Source organism: Acinonyx jubatus, chromosome A3 (genome assembly GCF_027475565.1).
Source record: "Acinonyx jubatus isolate Ajub_Pintada_27869175 chromosome A3, VMU_Ajub_asm_v1.0, whole genome shotgun sequence".
In the NCBI taxonomy this organism is placed as follows: Eukaryota; Metazoa; Chordata; class Mammalia; order Carnivora; family Felidae; genus Acinonyx; species Acinonyx jubatus.
The window spans coordinates 113,282,725-113,305,649 of record NC_069388.1 but is presented as its reverse complement, the minus strand read 5'-3'; the positions used below and the strand labels follow the sequence as shown (position 1 = coordinate 113,305,649).

Sequence of the window (22,925 nt, the reverse complement as noted above, 5' to 3'; positions counted from 1 at the left end):
ATCAAATAGGAAAGACAGATAAGACATTTAAACAGCTAGCTATCATTCAACAGAAAGTGTCTAATTAAAAATGTGTACAAAATCCTGTGGATATAAAGAGGAGGGGCCATGAGCTCCCAGGAAAAGTCTAGGATGACTCTCCCACAGACAGTGACATTTGAGCAGGGCCTTGAAGGAAGCAGAATGTGCCAGATGGAGAACTGGTTATATATATATATATATATATATATATATATATATATATATATATATATATATACACACACACACACACACACAAGCACGTATATATACACACACACACACACACACATATATATATATACAAGTTATTATCTATATAATTTAGAGTATCAAGTGCACAGAGGCCCAGGAGTTGAATTGGAAAAGTCATGGGTGTTAGAGAGAATGGAGGGGTGGGCAGTCTGGAAGGGTCAGTGGAGGTAGGAGCTGGGGATAGGGAATGTTGGCAGAGAGGGCCAGGAAAGTAGGTTGGAAAGCTGGATTGTGACATGTTTTATGTCCTCTGCAAGCACTGCAGGGACACTGAAAAGGTAGGTAGGTCACAATCAGATCTGTGTAAAGGATTGTGGAGTGAGTTAAAGGCCACATGGAGGGGATGGATAAGGACTGTGGCAAGGAGGAGGTTAGGAGGCTGTGCACGTGTTCGTGGGAGGGACAATGTTAGAGCATTAGTAGTGAAAATGATGGAGAAACAGACCCCAGAGTCATTCTATAGGTAGAACCAATAGGATTTCATGATGAATCAAATACGGGGTTAGGGGAAGGGGATGTGTAGTGAGAAAAAGAAAAGGCAAAGTGGTGAACAATCAAATGGGCTTTAAAGTTTGCTTTCTGCTTTCATCACCTACCTACCAGTTCCAGAATTTGGAGTTAGTATTCAAGCCTGCAAACCTCTTTCTCCATCTGTACAGATAAATGATACCAACCTCATAGGGTTTGCTGTGGTATCAAATGAGGTTCAAACTAACATACCAAGCAGAGTGGCTGGCATACATAGGCACATAATAAATGTTGACCTCCCAATTTCCTTAAGGATATGTCAAGGAAATCTAGCATTTCTTATTCAGGAAGCCATAGGGGTGTGACTGATGCCAATGACCAAAATGTGTATCACATCCTCCATCTGTGAGGGAAGCGGAGTTGCATCTGAATTCTGAATGCACACTTACTGGCTGTGGGACTTGAAAAGTCTCCTTAGCCACTGACGTAGTGCTTTTCAAACTTCTTTGAGCAGGACACAGAAGACCCAAGACCACAAGACCTATGGACCTATCCATTCCTCCTTAACAGCAGAAAAGGAATCAAGTGATGATAAAGAACTAAAGAGGGAAATAAATGAACAATTCATGAAGAATATGAGCTTACATTCAAGATCTTGGATCATACAAAAAAAAAAAACCCACACAAACTCAAAATAACTTAGCAATGTTCTTATAGTTAACATATAATAATAATATGTTGTAAATTATTTAGATAATACAAATTCAGAGGCAGAATATCATCTATAACGTGTCACTGTACATGCATATGCAGAGGGAATTATGCATACAAATGTCTAGCAAATGAGGTAAAAATAATTTATGTTTGAACTACTAGGTTGGACAATAGGAAACTTGCATTTTTTTAGGTCAAAATTGTTCAGGGGTCCTGGGTGGTTCAGTCGGTTAAGTGTCCAACACTTGATCTCAGCTCAGGTCATGATCTCAAGGTTTGTGAGTTCATGAATTCAAGCCCCAGCCCCACATCGGGCTGTGTGCTGACAGTGTGGTGCTTGCTTGGGATTCTGTCTCTCCCTCTCTGACCCTCCCCCTGCTCTCATGCATGCACACATACTCTCTCTCACTCAAAATAAATAAACTTTTAAAAAGTTGTTAAATATAGTCCATTTCGTATGGTTTCACCTAAGGTAAAAATGTTTTATTTGGTTTAGCCCAATATGTTACATACATTTCTCCAATCAAGTTCTTGGAAGATAACAGGTGAAAATACATCTATATACCTCACCACTCACTATAGGGTTAAGAGGAGAGCAACCACAGATTATATAAAAAGCTGAAATAACAGTAAGGTATCATTCAAGAACAAGAAAACAGTAATAGAGATTGATTGCCAATTCAGGACAAAGGCAATGACACCTGATAATGGAGAGTTGTGAAAATTATGGGTCTTTCAGTTCTGCACATGCTCAGTGACAGTGGAACCAAGACACCATTGCCAAGCCATGTACCTCTCAGTAAAATATTCAATGACAGTGTATGATAAACTCCAGTATTGAGCTGATTTTAGTTTAGGTAACCCAAATGGTTGCTCTTAATAACACAATTATGGGACAGCCTTTAATTGCATGTAAAAGTGAGTTGGAAGAGTTTGGCTTGACCTCTCCATCAGAGTCTTGCCAAGGCCTTATGTTTAGGGAGCAGTTCCCAGGCCATCTGTAGGGCCCCCACCGCTCACTATTGCATGGTGGACTGGTTGACTTTAGGGATCCCTGTGTAAGCCTCACTTTCCTCATTTGAGAAATGATGACAATAATGTGCCTGTTACAGAATTGTTTTAAGGCTCAGATGAATCTGGGCTTGTCAAGTACTTAGCACTGTGGCTGGTAAACAGAAAGTGGTCAATAAATAGTGGTTATTAGCATGATTATGATGATAATTTTGATTATGAAAAGTACTGTGCAGAGAGCCCCACACCTTCAGAGATGAGAACTTGCTCTTATTAATGACATCTAATCTCAGAGGAGCTTGTAGGGGTGAGGCATCACACACAAGTGCTTAGCTTTGCTACTTCTCTGCACCCACTGAGAGCCCAAGAAGGAAAAGAAAGACTCTGGGGGACAGGCGGCAGGCCTGGCTGTCTGCTGGTGGAGGAGGTGGTCCGCTGCTCTGGGAGAGAAGAGAACTTTGATGGGAAAAAGAGAAAGCAGGCAGGCAGGAGAGAGAGGCTCCCTCCTCCATGCACAGACCTCAGACCTATCAGGTTCACTGTGTTACCCCCTGGGTTGCTTATGGCTTTTCCAGGGAACAGCCTGCTCTCATTTTCTCAAGCAGGAAGGGTCTACAGAACTTGACATTTCACTTTGTGTGCAGCAGAAAAAGCCAACCAACTCTCTCTCCTACCTGTCATTTTAGGGAGGGATTTTTTGGCTTATTTCTTTTATTTTTCCATCTTGCTTCACTGTGAAAGGTAAATAAAGGCAGAAGACTCAGCTGGCTTAATTAAAAAAAAGAGAGAGGGAGGGATAGAAGTTCTACCTGCCAGTCAGGATAAAACTGTCTTACCTCTGGTTTATCTCTTGAGTCTAGCAAGAAAAATGGCACAGGAGGTGGGAAAATGGCAAAAAGAGTTTATATAAGGTTCTTAATGAGAGAGATGGTGAACTAATGGATTAAGTTCAGAACTAGAGTGAGAAGCAGGCAAGAGATGCAGTTGGTGGCTATAAAACCTGGTCTGCTCCCCTCAGTGTCTATGAAGTAAGTTTCACTCAGTCCCTGTTGTGTCTTCTGCTGAATTGGGTTACTGTGTTAGTCTGTCGAGCATGCAACAAAATCCTGCAGAGTGGGAGCTTAAGCAATAGACATTTATTTCCTCACAATTGTGGAGGCTGAAAGTCTAAGACCACGATGCCAACACAGTCAGGTTCTGGTGAGGACTCTCTTTCTGCCTTATAGACAACCACCTTTTTGATGTGTCCTCACATGACAGAGAGAGAGTGTGCGCTCTCCCTCTTGTCTTATAAGGCCACAGTCCTATTGGAGTAGGGCCTTCTGCTTATGACTTCACTTACCCTTAATCATCTCCTTAAAGGTTCTATCTCTAGAAATAGTCACAGTGGGGGTTAGGGCTTCAATATATGAATTTGGGGGGAACACAATTCAGTCCATAGCTGTGACTAACCCCAGGCTGTCTTAACAACTCTCTGCCCCTGGGAACACATTTTAGGCAGTGTGCAAGCAAAGAGGAAAGGGGGCATATCAGAGAATAGGTGAAGGATGCCGGTAAACACAAGTGAAAATGACCCAACAGCACCGAGTGTATAAACATTATTCAATTTCGTGGAAAGACAATAAGGGCTCCTGAATGGCAAAAATGTCTTAGATGATAGTATCTTTGGTCTGCCAGCACCTAGTGCCAGGTCTGGCACATAGTGGGTATTCTATAAAATTCTTGTTAAGTGTTGGTGGAATGAATGCCACATAGTAGCTATTTTTAAGTGTGTTTGGTGGAGCAGAAGCCTCCACAGAGAACAGATTCAGAGGTCATATGGTTTGGAAAATATTTCAAGTCCAGTAGTCCTCATGGAGATTCACAAAAGCTTCTTCAAAGAACTGTTCAATAAAAAACAACGACAAAAACACTTATTTAAGCTTGTCTTCAGGATTTTATACATACATAACCAGCAAGTCTTTTTAAAAAAAAAGTTTTTACATTTATTCATTTTTGAGAGACAGAGAGAGACAAAGCACAAGTGGGGGAGGGGCAGAGAGAGAGGGAGACACAGAATCCGAAGCAGGCTCCAGGCTTTGAGCTGTCAGCACAGAGCCCGACGCAGGACTTGAACTCACAAACTGCGAGATCATGACCTAAACCGAAGTTGGATGCTTAACCAACTGAGCCACCAGGCACCCTGCAAGTCCTTTTGTTGGAAAATTCCTATTAATACATAGGAAAGATGCAAAAAGTTAAATGACTTCAGAAAAAAGAAAGAAGCCCCAAAGTTAAATGACTTCAGAAGATTCCAACTCAAGTCCTCATTCTGCCCCTTATTAGCCACAAGATGCTGAGAAAGTTTTCTAAGCACTTAGCACCTCATAGAAGGTGGTCTTGGATGCATAGTCTGAATTTAATTGGGTCGATTCCTGCTTTCTTTTTTAAATCCATGTTCTCCAGAAAATTATAATAGGACACAAAAGAATAAGAACAGAGCCTCAGATGGACATGTGATACAATACCAAAAGCTGTGACTTATGTGTAATTGGAGGCCCGGGAGGAGAGAATCAAGATAGTAGAGCAGAAAAAGTTTTTTGTAGAAATGGTCAAACTCTTCCCCAGTTTGGAGACAAACTTTTGAATCCAAGAAGCTTGAAAAGTCAAGAAAACCAGGACTAGACACATCATAATCAAGCTGTTGGAAACTAAAGATAAAAAATGTTTGAAAGAGCTAGAGAAAAATGACACATGAAATTGAAGGGAATAATGATGCAAAGGACTCCAGATTTGTCACAAGAAGCCATGGAGGATGGAAAACAGTAGAATAACTTTAAAGTTGCTGAAAGAAAGAGATGTTAGCACAGAATTCTGTGTCCAGTGAAAATACATATCAGGAATCATAGTGAAATAAAGAGATTTCAGATGAACAAAAACTAAGGGAATTAATCATCCAAAGACAATGCTCCAGAAGGAATGATGAAGGAAGTTCTTCAATTTAATAGGCAATAATAACAGGGAAAACTGAATTTTCAAGAATGGCATATGGTAAATATATGAGTAAATATGCAAGACTGTTTTTTTCCTCTTATTCTTTAAAATACATATATGTGTTTAAAGCAAAAATGAAAACATTGTCTGGAGATGCTTCAAAGTATTTGGATATCATTCATATGACTGTAACATAAGGAACAGTAGAAGGGAAGTAAAGCTAGTCACATGGCTGCAAGTGTTCTATTTTACATGAAGTGGTGCAATAGAATCATGAAGATTGAGTAAGTGTATTATAATCCCTATATAACCACTAAGAAAATAAAAAGAGATATAGCACCCCCCAAAAGACAATAGATAAGATAAAATGTGATACTAAAACATGCATATTCAAGTAATCAAAAAAAATCAATAAAGAGGGAACAGTGGATAAACATACAAAAAATAGACAAATCCAAGTATATCAATAATTACATGTTAACTTTAGTTAAAAGGCAGAGATTCACAAAGGAGATAAAAAAGCAAAACTCAGTTATATGCTGCCTGTGAGACACACTTTAAATAAAAAGACCAGATAATTTGATAGTAAATGGATGAAAAGAATTATGCCATAAAAACAGTAAGCATAAGAAGGCTGAGGTGCATATTAATAGATTTACCAAACAGACTTCATAGTAAACGGTATTGCCAGGAGTGAAGTGGGGCATTTAATATTGGCAAAAATTGATCAGGAAGAAATAAAATCATTAATGTGTAGGCACCTAATAATACAACCAGAAAATACATGAACCAAAACTTAACAGAATTAAAGTGAGAAATAACTAATTCCACAATGATAGTAGAATTTAGCACTCATAGTTTAGCAACTAATAGGGCAACTAAACAAAAATTTTAAAAATCCGTGAAAACATAAAAGATATGGATGACACTGTTAATCGCTTTGATTTTATTGGCACATACACTGTACTACATCTAAAAATTCAGAGTATACATTCTTTTCAAATATATGAAATGTATTCACCAAAACAGAAAATACACGGGGCCATAAAACCATGTATTCCAAGGAGTGAATTACACAGAATATTCTCTAACCATGACACAATTAAAATTTTAAGTTAGTACCAATAAGATAGTTAGGAAACCCCCAAATACCTGGAATTAAACACACTTCTAAATAATTTATGAGTCCAAGATGATATCATGATGGCAATAAGAAAACCCACAGACGTAGAAGGAAGTAAATAATACAGACAAGAGCACAAATTCATAAAAGAGAAAAACAGTAGAGAAAATTAGCAAAGTGAAACTTTTCCTTTGAGAAGACCAACAAAATAAATAAATCCAGAATCAAACAAGTTGAGGACAAAAGAGTGGGAAGACAAGTCACCAATATCATCATTGATAAAGGGTTTATCATCATAAATCCAATAAATATTAAAGAGTTCATAAGAGGCTACTACTACAAAGAAACTAATGTGAAAAAATTTGCTGTGATGTGAAATGGATGAATTTCTTGAAAATTACAAGGTATCAGAGTTGACCCAAGAAGAAACAAAATTTGAATAACCCTATATCTAACCAAGAAATTGAATTTGTTAACAAAAGCTTCCCCCAGAGAAATTCCCAGACCCAGATGGTTTCACTGGTAAATTCTCTTACACTTTCCAGGTCAAAATAGCACCCATCTTGCACAAAGTTCTTCAGAAATTACAGATGGGAAACACTGCTGAACTTACTTTATCAGGTCAACAGGAGACTAATAACAAAGCCTCGCCAAAGAACCCACACCCCCCAAAAAAATTATGGATCACTATCCCTCATGAACAGAGACAGCAAAGATCCTTCACAAAATTTCATCAAATCAAATCCAACAATGTAAAAAAGAAAAGAGAAAGAATAGTACATCAAGGCTGAGTGAGATTTATTTCAGGAATGTAAGGTTGGTTTCATGCTAAAAAAAAAAAAATCATTGTAATTAACCATTTTAAAAGGCTAAAAAGAAAACCAATAATTAAAATTATTTTACAAAATTCAACATATATTTATGATAAAAACTCTCAAAGGAGAGTTACCTAGAAAAAGTAAAAACATTCTCAGACTAATGAAGGGCATCTATAAAAATCTACAGCTAAAATCATAGTGACAGAAGAGTATTTTTCCCAATTATGATCATAGTTAAGGCAAGAATGCCATTGTCATGTTTTTTCTTTCTTTCTTTTAAAAATTTTAAAGTTTATTTGTTTATTTTGAGAGAGAAAGTGCAAGCAGGGGAGGGGCAACGAGAAAGAGAAGGAGAGAAAGAGAAAATCCTGAGCAGGCTCCTCACTGCTAGCACAGATCCCGAAGCGAGGCTCGAACCCCTCAACCATGAGATCATGACCTGAGCCAAAGCCAGAAGCCCAACCAACTGAGCCAACCAGGTGCCCCTGACACCATTTTTTTTTTTTTTTAGCATTCATAATAATCATTTTTACTTAACACTGTATTGGAGGTCCTAGCCAGCTCATTAAGAAAAGGAAAAAAAAAATCAGGAGGAAAAATGGTCCTTATTTGATATTTTGATTGTAGAAAATTCTAGGAAATCTACAAAATAACTAACAGAATTAATGATTGAATTTAGCAAGATACAAGGTTAATATAAAAAAATTAGTTATTATATTCTAGCAGTAGGCAATAGGAAAACAATAGCATTCTATTAAAAATACTTGGAAAAATATCTAACTAAAGACATCCAAGCTGTCTGCATCAAAAACTATAAATCATTGCTAAGAAAAATTAAAGAAGACCTAAATAAATGGGGAGATGTATTGGGTTCATTAATTGGAAGCCTCAGTATTGCCAAGATGGCAATTCTCTCCAAATGTATCTACAGATTCAATACAATCCCAACTGAAATTGTAGAATGCTTTTTTATTAAAGAAATGGATAAGCTTACTCTAAAATTTACACTTAAATTCAAAGGACCTAGAATAACCAAAGAATTTTTTTTAAAAGAAATATATATTTTTTTTTAAAAGTTAGCCAACCCACCTTCAGCTGGCAAAAAGATGGACAATTAGATAAACCAATGGTGCAGAGTGGAGAATCCAGAAACAGACCACAACATAAATTGTCAATTATTTTTTTGACAAAGTTTCCAATTTTCCAAAGTTTCCAAAGATTAAATGGACATAGAAACACCTTTAAAAAAAAATGATGCTGGATCAATTGGATATCCATATGGGAATCAAAGTAATCACAAACATAAAGATAAAACTTAAAATTATAACACTTTTGGGGTGCCTGGGTGGCGCAGTCAGTTAAGTGCTTGACTCTTGATCTCTGCTCAGGTCATGATCTCACTATTCATGATTTCGAACCTGGCCTTGGGCTCTGCCCTGCAGGTGCGGAGCCTGCTTGGGATTCTGTCTCCTTCTCTGTGCCCCTCCCCAGCGTGTGTGTGTGTGTGTGTGTGTGTGTGTGTGTGTGTGTGTGTGTGTTTGTGTGTGTGTGTGTGTGTTTGTGTGCGCGCACGCACGCTCATGCTCTCTCTCTCAAAATGAATAAACAAAAAAAATTTTCAAATTGCATTAGAAGAAAACAGAATACTTGCATAGAGGAAGACACAGGAAAAATGTTTGCAAACTTAAGGGTTGGAAAATATGTCAGTGACAGACCACGAAAAGATGAGCCTTACAAGGAAAAAAAAAATGCACCAGTTAGACTTTTTCCAAAGCGTGAAAGACACCATTAAGAAAACAAAAATGCAAACCACAGGCTAAGAAAAAATATGTGTGACATACGTATCAGGCAAATGACTCATAACCCAGAATATACAAAGAACTCTTTTAAATCAGTAAGAGGAAAAGAACCCTTTAAAAATGGTCAAAAATCCAAACATTTTCCCAAAAAACAAAAATAGGCAATTACCGACATGAAAAAATGCTTTACATCTTAAGTCATCAAGGATATGCAAATTATTACTACAACGAGATAGACACCACACACTCATTAGAAAGGCTAAAATTTCAAATGCTGACCATCCTATGTGTCCTTAGGGAGATCAAACAACGAAAACGTTCGCACGCTATTGGTTCGTATGTGACACGGTAGGACCACTGAGTGGAATTTATGGGTTTGTCTGTGCATATATTCAACCTCACTGAATATACCACATTATTTTCCAAGGTTGTACCAATTTATAATCTCACCAGCAATGTAAAAGAGTTCCCATCACTCAGTCTCCTCACTAGCACTCGTTTTTGGCAAATGTCTTATTTGTACCCATCTGATGGGAGTAAAATGCCAACTCCTTGCAGTCTTAATTTCTGTTTCCCTGCTTACTGGTGAGACTGAGCATCTTTCAATATGTTTATTCTTCATTCACATTCCCTCTTATGTGAAATGAATATTCATATCTTATGCCCATTTGTCGACTGCGTTGTCTTTTTCTTCGTGATTTGTAGGAATTCTTTATTTACTTTGGATAGTCATCTTTTCTTGGTCACATGTGTTGCAAATATCTTCTCCCAGTTGGTGGCTTATCTTTTTACTTCCTTTACTGTGTCTTTTGATGAACACAGATACTCTTCACTTTATACAAATATAAATAAATGTGTTACGACTATTTGCTTAGAAATTTAATTTTTATAAATTGAGCCAAATGTTAATACTTATGGGAACTTAATATAAGAAACTTTGGGAGAGAGTCTCTCTTTTAAAACAGGAAGTTTAGGGGTGCTTGGGTGGCTCAGTTGGTTGAGCAACTGACTTCGCTTCAGGTCATGATCTCAGGGTTTGTGAATTAGAGTCCTGCGTTGGGCTCTGTGCTGACAGCTCAGAGCCTGGAGCCTGCTTCACACTCCGTGTCTCCCCCTCTCTCTGCCCCTCCCATGCTCATACACTGTTTCTCTCTCAGTAATAAATGTTAAAAAAAATAAAACAGGAAGTTTGTTTGCAATTAACACATTCATTCCCTTAAAGCATGGATTTAAATTAAAAAAAAATTTTTTTAATATTTTATTGAGAGAGAAACAGAGACAGAGAGACAGAGCACGAGCAAGGGAGAGGCAGAGAGAGGGAGACACAGAATACGAAGCAGGCTCCAGGTTCTGAGCTGTCAGCACAGAACCCGAAGTGGGGCCCGAACGCATGAACTGGGAGATCATGACCTGAGCTAAAGTCGGATGCTCAGCCGACTGAGCCACCCAGGCGCCCCTAAATTTTTTTGTATAATTCTATAATAATATGTTTAAAAAATACAATATTCACAGCAACATTCTGAAATGGACTTGCAAAGAAACACTTTGACTACTTAGGAAATGATGCTCAGGTTTCTAGAAGCAAAGATCACCTTATCAAAACCAATTACATAACTTTCCCTCTTTTTCTTTTTTCCCTTCCAAAAATAAAGTTCCTTCTTTAGAGGAACAGAAGAATGCCACATACGTGTGGTCATGTGAGTTGAGATATAGAGAGAACACACCTTGATTTTTTAAAAAGTATTTGATAAAATTTCTCTTTCTTCCCTGTATTTATATAAGGTGGCAAAAACAAACTCGACTGCAAGACTGGGTTGGTTGTATCCTGTAGTATTGTATGGTCCAGAAATACAGTGTAGTATAACACAGGAGAGTATGCAGAAGTCACAATTTGAGCCAGAAATTATGGATGAATAATTCTGGATTATCTCAAAATCATTGTACTGTGATAATCACAGAACTCTGTCCCTTGTCCTGTCCTGTTTAACATTTGTATCTTAATCCTGGATGAAGATGTTGGCATGAAAATGAAGATACTTTTCAACTTTTCCATCATTTTAATGATATAAAGGAAGAACAATTATCCAAGCAGATGGCAGATTTAAAATTCTAAAGGACCTCCAAGCTGAGAACATGGAAGTTACCCAGGGAAACTGCAAATCTGTCTTCTCATTTAAAAGTTAACTGTGCAAGTAAATAGTGAGTGGGATTTGCCTTGGCTCAGTTTCATTTTGAAAAGATTTTGTACGGCTTACTTGGCTTCCTATTGTGAATGAGGCAATGTGGTGAAAGACGTGCCTGCCATGAGCTGCTGCCACAGCAGGAAGGCACTGCTGTAGACACCATGGGAGCTCTGGTCCTGTACAAAGTTGCTCTTGACCCGTGGTGGACATCCAGTCCACTGTGTTCAGTTCCGGGGGTGGGGGTTACATTTCAAGCAGCACAGCAATGGTGTACCCTTAATGGTAGCCAAAGCAGGGTGTTAGGGTAGCTAGCACAGGGCACCTGGCCAGAACAGAGCCCTTTGCTTGCAGGCAGGGTTTCCCAGTGCAGTTATACCTGCTTGGAAAAGACAGGGATTTTTTTTCTAATGGCACAAGAATGCCATCACCTAAACACACAAGGAACCTAGAGATCACTTCCTGGGAAGTGGGAGATCTAGATGTGTTCACTGGGAGAAAGACTGAGGGACTTACAGGGACTGTCAGACCCAGCCCAGAAGTTCTGTTCCCAGCCCTCCAGAATAATCCTGGTCTGAGAGAGCACAGATTCAGCCACCCCTGGTCCCACAAAAATCAAGCTCCCTGTTGCTGTTTGTTCGACCTCACCAGGGTTATGTTCCTATTCAGAAAACTGGGTTTTGCCTTGACCTTTTAAAAATTAAAAAAAAAAAAAAAGACCCATGAGATGGTGGTCAAGAGCATGTGGGATCAGCTTGAAACTTGAAACTTTAGTTTGACTTCAGATATCGCTTAGTGACTGACTGATCTTGATCAATGTTCTTACTATCTGAGCCTCCTTTACTTACAAATAAAATGGGCTGGAGGTGGTGGTAATAAAACCAGCCTCAGAGCATGAGGTAGGTATTAAATACCAACATTCTTTTTAAAAAAAATTTTTTTAATGTTTATTTTTGAGAGAGAGAGAGTGCGAGCAGGGGAGGGGCAGAAAGAGAGGAAGACACAGAATCTGAAGCAGACCCCAGGCTCTGAGCTGTCAACACAGAGCCCGATGTAGGGCTGGAACTCACAAACTGTGAGATCATGCCCTGAGCCGAAGTTGGACACTCAACTGACTGAGCCACCCAGATGCCCCAAATACCATCATTCTTATTAAGGGCTCTGTGTGGGAAGTAAGAGCTGTGTGGTAGGTCTCCTGATGATCACGCTGTCAGGATCTCCTCAGGTGCCCACTACCCTATCCATGAACCTGAGCCCTGTAACAGGCAATGGGCAGGCCAGGCATTAGCCGGTTGCCTCCTGACGCCCAACAGTAGTTTTCTCCGGATCCCCAGAGTGGTGTCCAATAGCCTAGCACATGTAGCTAATGAGCACTTGAAATACAGCAAGTGCCACTAAGGAACTGAATTTTAAATTTTATTTTATTTTAATTAACTTACATCTAAATTTAAAGATCTACACTTGCTAGTGGCTGCCTTGGTGAACAGTGACGAAGAAAAGATCTGCTAATGGCATGGATGACCATGTGCGCTCTCCAGTGGTGATAGTCAAGCTGAGATCGGATAAGCTTAAAAGCGGGGGTGGGGGGGGTGGGGGGGTGGTGGTGGTGCAGAAGAATCCTTGCATTGGACAGATCCTGTCAAGAACTTTGACCTGCAGGGGTTCTACTGCTTTTCCTCAACATCCAAGTTTTGCCACCAAATCATCCAGTCACTTTCCGCCAGCAGCTCTGCAGGCTTTACAGTGACAGGTGCAGGGCTTGCCTCCAGGAGGAGCTTAGCATGTCCCAGCAACAAAGGGTGATTGGGTGATTCCGTGTCCGTTTTGTTTTCAATCAGCTAAGAAACGGGAAGCCCCGAGTTCAATTGTTCCCTGCCCGGGAGTGATGCACACAGCTCTCTCCTGGCTGGTGTTTTTCAGAACAATGGAAATAAATCTGATGTAATGTAGCGGAACACGACAAGGGATGGTTTTCCCCTTAACAAATACTCGTTTGAAATGGTGCCCAAACCCTGCACGAGGAGCGATCTATTTCCCACAACAGTGTTCCAGCAAAACCCATTACTAATTCCACAACTCAAATTAAAACTAACAGAGCTTGAAGGCTGGGGCTGACACTCTCTCTGCTGACAAGGAGCAAGAAGAAGGGTGGGGGAAGGGGCCCTGTGCACTCGCGTGTGTATGTGTTTAATTACACTGTTTAACACATTGAGAATAATTTAGCCACCCGAGTGGAGAAAATAAGGCACTTAACTGCTCTCTGGCGGAAAAAAGCCCCGTGCAAACCACTTTCAGCTCTATGACACCTAGGCACACTTCAGGGCTTTGGAGAGAGAGCAGGGTGAAAGGAGGGAGAGGTAGATAGACTATGCGAGACGAAGGGGGAGAGAGAAGGGGGAGAAGGAGAGGGAGACAAGAGGCAGGGAGAAACCGAGGGGAAGAGAAGGAGGGGGAGGGGAGGGGTAGAGAGAAAAGGAAAATTTTGTGCATATACAAATCAGCTGGGAGTAGGGAAGGCCCAGGACTATTTCTCAAGGAGACCTAGTAGGAGGTAGTGTGAAGGTGAAAGTGAACATAAATTATAGGTTTTAAAAAGATACTTAACACCCACACCAGTGCTTCTGCTGGGTCACTCCCTGACTTCAGAATCATCTGAGTTTCCTTGCCTTTGTGGCCTGAAAGCTGGGAGTGGGGTGTGTGGCCCCTGGAAAGGCAGGCCTCAGAAGAAGACTATGTGGGCTCCCTATGCAGGAGAAACTGAGGCTTAAGACCAAGGAAGAGAAGTTTTGCCCGCATTGGGAGGAGATTCCTATCCAGCTGCCAGCTTCAAGGCTGGCAACCGGGCCCGCAAGCAGAGTATGTCACTGTCCCCACCAAGGGGCATCTTTTCTGTTTCATTAGGGCTGAGAGGGGTCTGAGGTCATTACCCACGAAGGGCCACAGGAGCCAGAGAAACGCAAGAAGGCTCTAGCATGGCTGTAGATTTAGAAAGCTCCCAGACCTGGAACAGTTACCAGAGAAGAAAGTGCTCGAACTCTCCGTTGCCTTCCAGGAACTCTGGGTTCAGCATCAGGGCTGACCAACTGCCAAGGAGAGCACAGTCTGGCGAGGAAGAGGGGGAGAGAGACAGCACCAAAATAGCTCTGTGGTCCATAGAGGTGTAGCCCCATCCTCTTTGCTCCCTGGTGCCCTCAACATGTAGACCCAGCCTCTTCTGACACCCAGGGTCTCACAGGCTCAGAGACCTCAGCTGCTGGGTCCCTCCCCCACCCCCACCACCACCAGGAGCTTCTGTGGGGGTAACAAAACGACTGCTGTCCAGGCAGAAGGGAGTCTGTGCCACTCTGCTGAGGCTGTGAGCTGTGGGCAAGCTGTCCCCTCCTCTTGCCTTTGGAACACTCAAAAGGCTGGACTTCCTTTTAGGTGCTTTTCAACTGTTATGTTGTGTGTTTCTGGAACAGAAAACGTGGGTTCCCTAACTGATATTGGTGGGCAGACAATGAAATCGGAACCCACTGAATATATTATCCCTTTCAGTTAAATTGGGTTTGTCATGTGTGAACATAAAAAAAGAAACTTGCCTTTGCATAAAAAGATACTCCTTCCCATCCCCCAAGTTCTCTGATACGTGTCATTTAATCACAAAACAAGCCTAGAAAATTCCCTAGCAGACTGGCCATATATTCTGAGGACAAGGCAGAGCATTCCTTCTGGGTTCTATATGTGCCCCAGAAACACGATGTCATATTTGGTATGATCGTGGGATTTCTGGGTGTGGATTTTTTTTTCCACCCATAAAGAGAAGATACTTTCTACTTAGCTAATTCCAGCTCCTTCTTAAGCAAATTAGGGGGTGTTAGGACACTGGGGACTGTCATGTATCAAATTATAATCTGGGTCTTTAAGAGGTGCAATTTCTTCTTTTTTTTTTTTAACATTTTATTTATTTTTGAGACAGGGAGAAACAGAGCATGAACAGGGGAGGGTCAGAGAGAGGGAGACACAGAATCTGAAACAGGCTCCAGGCTCTGAGCTGTCAGCACAAAGCCTGACGCGGGGCTCGAACTCACAGAAAGCGAGATCGTGACTTGAGCCGAAGTTGGCCGCTTAACCGACTGAGCCACCCAGGCCCCCCCCCCTTTTTTTAAAGCATCTGAATTCGTTCTTCAACAGATTACAAACACAGTGGTTTGAAATCACACGCATTTGTTATCTCACAATCCTGTAGGTTCAGAAGCCTGGAATTATGTGCGTGGGTTCTGTGCTCAGAATCTCACAAGCCTGAAATCCAGGCATCAGCCTGCTGTGTTCTCATCTAATGTTCAGGCTTCTCTTCCAAGCTGACCACAGTTACCAGCAGAATTCATGTGCTGATGGTTGTAGGACTGAAGTCCCTGTTTCCTTGCTGGCTCTCAGAAACCATGAGGAGCTATTTCTGACCCATCTCCCCACCCAGGGAGCCCAGCCCCCCCAGGGCTTACCTCCCAGAGGCATGAACCAGAGAGGGTGTGCCAAGGACTGCGCACACTGGGGTTAGGGCCTTTTCTCTTTTTTTAAGTTTCTTCGGAAATTGGTTCTACATTTAGATAATCAATGTATTCTTAAATGATTTCCTTTTGGCCTATCTTGCAGCAGAGGAGAACAAAGAGAAGGAAATGGATGGGAAGGAGACAAAGTGAGAGGAGAGGGGGGCAGGGATACAGAAAGACAGAGACAGCAGGTGGGTGAGGGTCGAGATCCTGAGGGAGAAGGGGAGTGCAAGGAAGGACAGAACCTACTACTTAAAGTCCTTCTCACGCCAGCCCAGCATCCTGGGTTGCTGAAATGGAGCCCACGCATCCTGCCTGTTTTTTCCTCCTCAGATGCAAATAAAACAGATGCAGTAATGGAGACTCCCAAGGGAGTGCTCTGAAGTCCCCTCCTGCGACAACAGGCCCATAGAGCAAGTTCCGGGGCACTGCCTCTGGCCACCACACAGGGATGCCAGCAGCTGGACCTCAGATGTCCCAGTGCACATCTGGCATTCCTGGGCATCTCAGGCCCATGGAGGCCACAGGAGCAATGGGCCAGAGCTCTGGACTGGGAGCCTACTGCTGGCTCCACCAGTGGCCGCTCCCCACTGTGGTGGTGGGGGGGTGGCAGTGGTGGGGAGATAGGGTCAGTAGCACCAGCAGCCAAGCACCCTAAGGGAGAGACTCCCTTTTCCAATCAGCTCCAGGACGTATGACAATGGTGTGTCCCAAGCTGCTTGCTCTGAGACTTTTCTGAAACCAGGGTTCCACCCAGGTGGATGGGGTCACACTTGTGGGGTTGGGGACAGGGCATGGACCAGTGGGAGAGGAAAAGTCTTTTGAAGGGCACCTGAGTGGCTTAGTCGTTAAGCACCCAACCCGATTTTGGCTCAGGTCATGATCTCATTGTTCGTGAAATCGAGCCCGATGAGGGACTCAGCACTGACAGCCCAGAGCCTGTTTGGGATTCTCTTTCTCTCTCTCTCTCTCTCTCAATAAATAAACATTAAAAAAAAGTTTTTCAAAAAGAGCTCCTGAATAAGTATGTCAAAGAGCACCACAAAAGAAAATGAACTTAGAGCTTGCGTGTGTATAAATGTGTGTGCAAAGGTGAGTGAAGCTGAGAAAAGCAGGTCTCAGGGAGTTCCCATACACCTTCCTTTATTCTTTCTCACCCTGCCCTTAAAAATTGCAAGAAGGCAGCCAGAGCATTGGAGGGGTTTTGGGGTAGGAAGGGGAGACAAGGAGGAAGAGGAGCAGAGGGTCGAGGCAGGCCTTCGAGGCCCTGAAGGGAGGTGGGAGAGGGACTGTGCCTGCAGAGCCTCAGCTTGGGTTGGGCGGATGCCTGAGCAGGGTGGAGGTGGGGGGTGGGCGGGTAGCAGATACTGCCTCAGGAAGGCTCAGCCTCCCTCCTGCTGCCTAGGCCTGGCGGCCTCGTGCCAGAACAGACAAGGCCCCAAGGGAGCCATGGGGAGGCCTGTGCTCATCTGGAGAAAGTGACATGGTCACAGGAAGAAAGGAGGGTTTGCGGACAGTGTCAGAGGGAGACAGGGCGCTGGATCAGAACAGGCTGGGAATTGAAGGAATGCGCCCTTGGTGGGCAGTGGTGGGCTGTGGCTGGTAGTCCAGCGTCCTAGAAGCCAGCCCACCCTGAATGCCTCTGAATTTCTCCCCCAGGCAACTTTAGTACCTGAAAGGAGGTTGGGGATCCTGGAGATGGGGCATAATGACATAGCTCAGCGGCTGGCAGTCACTTCTGGGTGAGGACTGGACTGGGGACAAGACTTGATGTTTGGCGAGGAGAACTGAGCAAACATTCCTAGGACCCCTCCTACCTCCAGCACTGATCCAGATGTGGGTCACTGGCCGCATCTCCTAGAGGCAGATGTGTGGTCACTTCCGATGGAGACACAACCCTAGGGGCTGTGGTCCACGGGCCGTGATGGAGTCTGGCTCCTTCTCTGAGCTGCGTGAGGTCCTGGTCAGGCCTGATCTACAGGTATGGGAGGCGGGCACAGCAGAGCTGATCCAGCCAGTGATCAGAGGCAGAGTACTGCCCGAGGGACCATCATTTCAGCATAAAATTAACCAAAGGTCCTGGCCAGTCTCAGTTTTAAAGGTCCCTTGTGGCTGTATTGGCAGCGCGAGGATGTTAACCCCAGAGTCCAGGGACTCCGAGGGAGCCCATCTTGGGTCACTACCTCAGGACAAGACACTTTTTGCATCTGCCATACCCAGCAGGGGGGAGGCAGTGGGATCAGCCTTCACTTCCTCACCCCTCCACTGGCTCTTAAAGACCGGCATTTGTTTATTAGCTAAATAGATGGTCTCTGAGCAGGAGGAGAGGATCTTCAGCTGCCTTTTGGTGGGGAGCATCACAGTTCAGGAGGGCCTGCCAGGCCCCTTAGGGATCACCTTGTTAACTATCTTAGTTATTAAAATAAGGAAATAGGGTTTGGCCAAGCTTTCCTGGTTGTTTATTGGGAGAACTAGCTTTGCAGACTGGCCAGCAGATGTGGCCTCCCGTGATATTACAGAATTTTTTATTCCAAACGGTTCCTGCAAAGCAAACAGCAGTGCATGGTAGTGAAGTAGTCCCCTGAGAATTCGGGGATGAAGACAGAAGCAAGACTCAACCCAGGGTGGCCTGGCCCCAAACAGTGCTTCCAACCAGGCTCTGGGTTTTGAAAGTGCAGGCTTACTCAGCTTAACCAGTTTCCCTGTTTTGTCCCCAGTCAGAGCCTTTTATATGCAAATCTGAATCAGGACTCTTCTCGGAAGGAGGGATCAGAGAGACACAAACAGATTATGTTTGTAGATTATGTTCCCATCACCCAATGTGCTAAGTATTGTGTCCTCCCACAGGTGTCACGCACAAAAACACGGTTTAGGTCCAGCTGGATACAGGTGGGGCAATGCGAGAGAATGTGCTCAATGACTATCCAGATGATGCCACCTGGGGGTCAGCCAAGTTCTGTTTCTTTCCCAGGACAAACAGGGCAGTTGGCAGGTCATAACCCAACTAGAACTCCAGAGGGAGAATGTCTTTGTTTACTCTGGTTAGGTTGGGTTCAAGCATAACAGCTAGAACTCAGTCTCCCTAAGAAGAGAATCACATCTCAAAGATGACCCAACCTTAGCAGCCACAGAGGCACAGGCAGGGACTGTGAAGCAGCTGTTGGAGTAGAAGGAACCACCTGTATCTCTGAAGTGATCAGTCTTGTGGTTAACCCAGATTTTTCAACTTTGTTCTTGTAATTATTAAGCTAGAGCATTTGAAAACAAAACGCAAGGTCTGGGCCCCATTCCTTCCTTCTGCAAATATTAAACATGTGTTATGTGTCAGAAGTTGAACATGGGTGGAAAAGGTGATGGGATTCCTCCCATCAGAGTATCCCTTAATGTCAACGTTGCCCTTGTGCACAAAAGCAAAGATCCTGTCATTGTAGGAAATATGCAAAGCTGAGATGATCTTCTCTTAGGGAGTCAACTCATCCCTTGCCCCAGTTTTCCTTAAAGCTTAACCTTGGACCATTTGCTCTGGTGGGAGGCTCAGCATCTGAAAATTAAGACGCTCTCTGGGGAAATTCATATGCTCACTCAGGTTTGGACCACCACCTTGGTCCAAAGCCCCGGGAGGTCACCAATCACACCCTACCTACCTGTTTCCTAGATGAGCGCATCTGATGTCAGCAGTATTCCAGGTCAGGACTGGCTCAGCAGCAGCAGTTTTGTGGGATGGAGAGTGGCAGAGGAGGGTGGCAGGTGAGTCAGCCCTGTGGCAGAGTCCCAGAGTTCCGGGTTCTTCCCTCAGGCTCTTCCTTATATGCGCTCACCAGGTAGTGCCCCACCTTAGTTAAACAATGTCTCCTGGACCAAGCCTCAGGGCCTCCTGGAGGGAGGACAGTGAGTTTAACTGCAAAGTCTTCCAGACACTTCTTGGCCCAAGCTGACTGTCTCCTCCCAATCCTGGCTCACTTCCTGGAGCCCCCAGCTGAAGGTACTATTTCTTGGCTGCTGGATTGTGTTTCTCTCATTGTTTCCAGATATTTCAGTTTCCTTGTTTCACTACAGGAATCAAATGGGTGTTTCTACAGAAACCCCCTTGAAGCACAGAGGAAGTGCTAAGAAGCTCCAGGAAGCAGCCCTCCTTGCGCCTCATTCTCACACAGGATGTGCGGTTGCCAGGTGTTGTACATCCAGAGGGCCCATTCAGAGTAAATCACATCACCTGGGCTTTCTGTTGGCGAGACCATCTTCTTTCCCCAGATAGGTCTCAGCACACAATAACGCTTGGGCGTGGGCAAGGTCTCTGCATCATCACTGCTTAATGGATTGGGGAGAAAGGGTCAAGGTGCTTCCTGACTCCAGAACCCCGAGAGCCCAGCTCACCCTGTGTTGTAGGTGAGAATGGTAAAGTAGGGAAAGCAAGAAAAAATGTGGAAATCACCAGGAACCGATGTGACTGGATGCATCCCCAAACTGTCATGGCAGGCAACAGAGGGATTTAGAACCCGGAAGGAAGATTAGAGCACTGGAAAGTGTGGCTGAGTCCGTGGCCCCTGGGAAGTAGCCAGGTAGATGTGGAGGGGTCCCTCCGGTGACTGGAAACTCCACAATTCTTAGCTATCTGACTTGGGCAAGTCCTTTCCCTTCTGAAGCTTGGTTGACTAATCTGTGAAGTGAGGGTTATGACCCTTGCTTAGCTTCCCTCATATTTATTTACAGGGACACCAGAACCCCAGGGAACACACTCTGCTAGAACTTTCACTATAAATACAGTCTGTAATAAACACACTATTTTATGAATATAATTAATGAATAAATAGACCTCAATCTGTGTGTGTGTGAGCAACATGATTTTACTAATAGGGTATGCAATCAAAAACATTTGAAAGCCATAGTTTCCAAAAATATGGTGTGAAAATGCTTTAGAAGGCCCTTCTCACATAAGCATATCTTGAGACAGAGCCTAAAGAAAAATAACTGGGAGTTTTCCTGCTTACTGATGATGATTTCGTCTTCTCCCATGTCATCAAATAGTTGTCCCCCACCCCCTCAGAGCAGGCACTGTTGCCCCAGAGGCATTCTTTGGGAGTATTGAGTTACAAGGGGAACTGTTTCCCAAAGGAGAGTTCTCGGTACCAGGAGACAAGTTGTGCTGTGAGAACGGGCGAGTGGGGCTCTGGAAAGAACACTTGTATCAAATCCAAGGGACCGTTTTCTTTTGGGGCTTTGTTGGCTCTTTGGTGTTCTCTCTCCTCATTCACATGTGCTCTTTAGAAGCCAACCCTCGGGGATTTGTGTGTTTCAGAGAAATCCAGGGGATTTAAACTGGGTGACCCCGAGTCATAATTTTCTAGCTGGTCTTCCTCCAGGGCAGAAGGAAGTGTGTCATGCCCCTCAAATCCTTTCCACGAAAAGCAGTTGGCATCAGCTCTGAGATGCAGTTCTTTGGTCCCCAAGTAGGCCCCAGCTCCTCTTGCACGGAGTCAGGATGGCCTACAGGACGTGAGATGGTCACTGTGTCACAAGGCCCAACCATGCCTCCACCATCACTGCCGAGTGCACAGACCCTGCTGTAGCTGCTCATGCCTGGGCCACCGGGGCTATGCCTCCAGTGCCCACTGGACGTAAGAAATGCAGCCATCAGCCCAGGGCTGTAGTCACCCGCTCTTCCTCTGCCAGTGTCATGGTGTTCTGGCCATCCCTGAGGCTGCTGCCCACACCCCTGCGGCTGACACCTCCAGCTCTCAGTGTCCTACAGAACTGGCAGAGCAATTGCTCTTTTTTGCAACCTCCTCTGAGCCAGGAGAAAATCTGAGACAAACTGGGCTCAGGGTCTCCTTCCATGCTTTGTGAACCCAGGCTACATAGTCCTTGAACTAGTCTTGCCCATGGAGAGTCTACTCTCCCTTGGAATGACTTGTTTCTCTGGAGAATCCTCATTCATTCACGTAGACACTTCGGAGTGCTCCCTCTGGCCAATGTCTAGAGACACCTCAAGATACCAGCTCCTGGGACACACAGTTCTTCCTGGCTCCCTCCTCTGCTGCTGCTTCCCTTCTCTCTTTCTTCCCTCTACCTCTCTATTCTAGGTCTCTGGCTACTTCCCTCCCCACCATCATTCCAGGCACCATGCAAGGTCCAGGAGACACAGCAGCAAAGCCAGTGCACATGGCAAGCCCTGGCTGCTTAGAGTCTAGTGAGAGAGACACACATGAAACCAGTAGCCACAAAATGAATTGGAGGATTTTACTTGTGACCAGAGGGGTAGGGGGGTGTGCACATCTACGAGAACCTAAAGCAGGGAAACCTCATCTCCATCGAGGAGTCACAGGAGGCCCCCTATGGAGGGACAGATGGAAGAGGACCCCACCAAGAGAAGAGAGTGGTAGAGGTGGTCCAGGCAGGCGTCAGAGTGGTGAGAGAGTACAAATCCCAGAGGACAGCTTGATGAATGTTTCATGACATGAAACCCATGTTATTAGCACCCAGGTTAAGAGAAAGGGCATTACCAGGACCCCAGAGCCCCCTTTGTACCTTTACCCATCACAATCCTCCAGGATATCCCCAAGATAAACTGTCTGCAGTCCTGTTCATTTTGATAAGTTCCATCCTGTTGTTTTTTTTTTTTAATAAGAAAACAAATACAGCATTGATTTAGGGGATTAAATCAAATGCCCCTGAAAAATATGCCAGGGGACTGTTGTGGCAAGCCAAACAGGCATTCAGAGTGTTTGCCACATAGTTAAAAGATCATCTGACAGATTTCATTATCTTTACATTCCTCTGTGGGTAGAAAAAATCAAGTCAACAAAGTGAGTTGATGTGTGTTAGTGCCAAAAAGTATGAAGTGGCCGGAGGCTCACCTAGCTTGAGTTTGCTGTGCAACGGACTGTGTTCTGGATGGATTATGAACTGCCCCAGTCATATTCTTAGGCTCAGAGAAATAGGTGAAAAATCCAGCATTATCTTCAAGAGAAGCATTATAAGCCCACAAGTTTTCAAATCACAGTGTCCTTGCCCTACCACTTACTGATTGTGGAATT

At 43.7% G+C, this 22,925-nt stretch overlaps 1 protein-coding gene across 2 annotated transcripts in view; it reads right to left on the bottom strand.

Annotated features, from left to right (window-relative positions):
- The window catches only part of CAPN13 (calpain 13), an 80,845-nt gene extending 60,923 nt beyond the window's left edge, over window positions 1–19,922 (bottom strand). For both annotated transcript variants that reach the window (XM_027077738.2, XM_053201046.1), the window contains exon 1: window positions 19,536–19,922. The gene's annotated coding sequence lies outside the window, so the exon portion shown is untranslated. The remainder of the gene's footprint in view (window positions 1–19,535) is intronic.
- Between the last annotated feature and the right edge of the window lie 3,003 nt (window positions 19,923–22,925).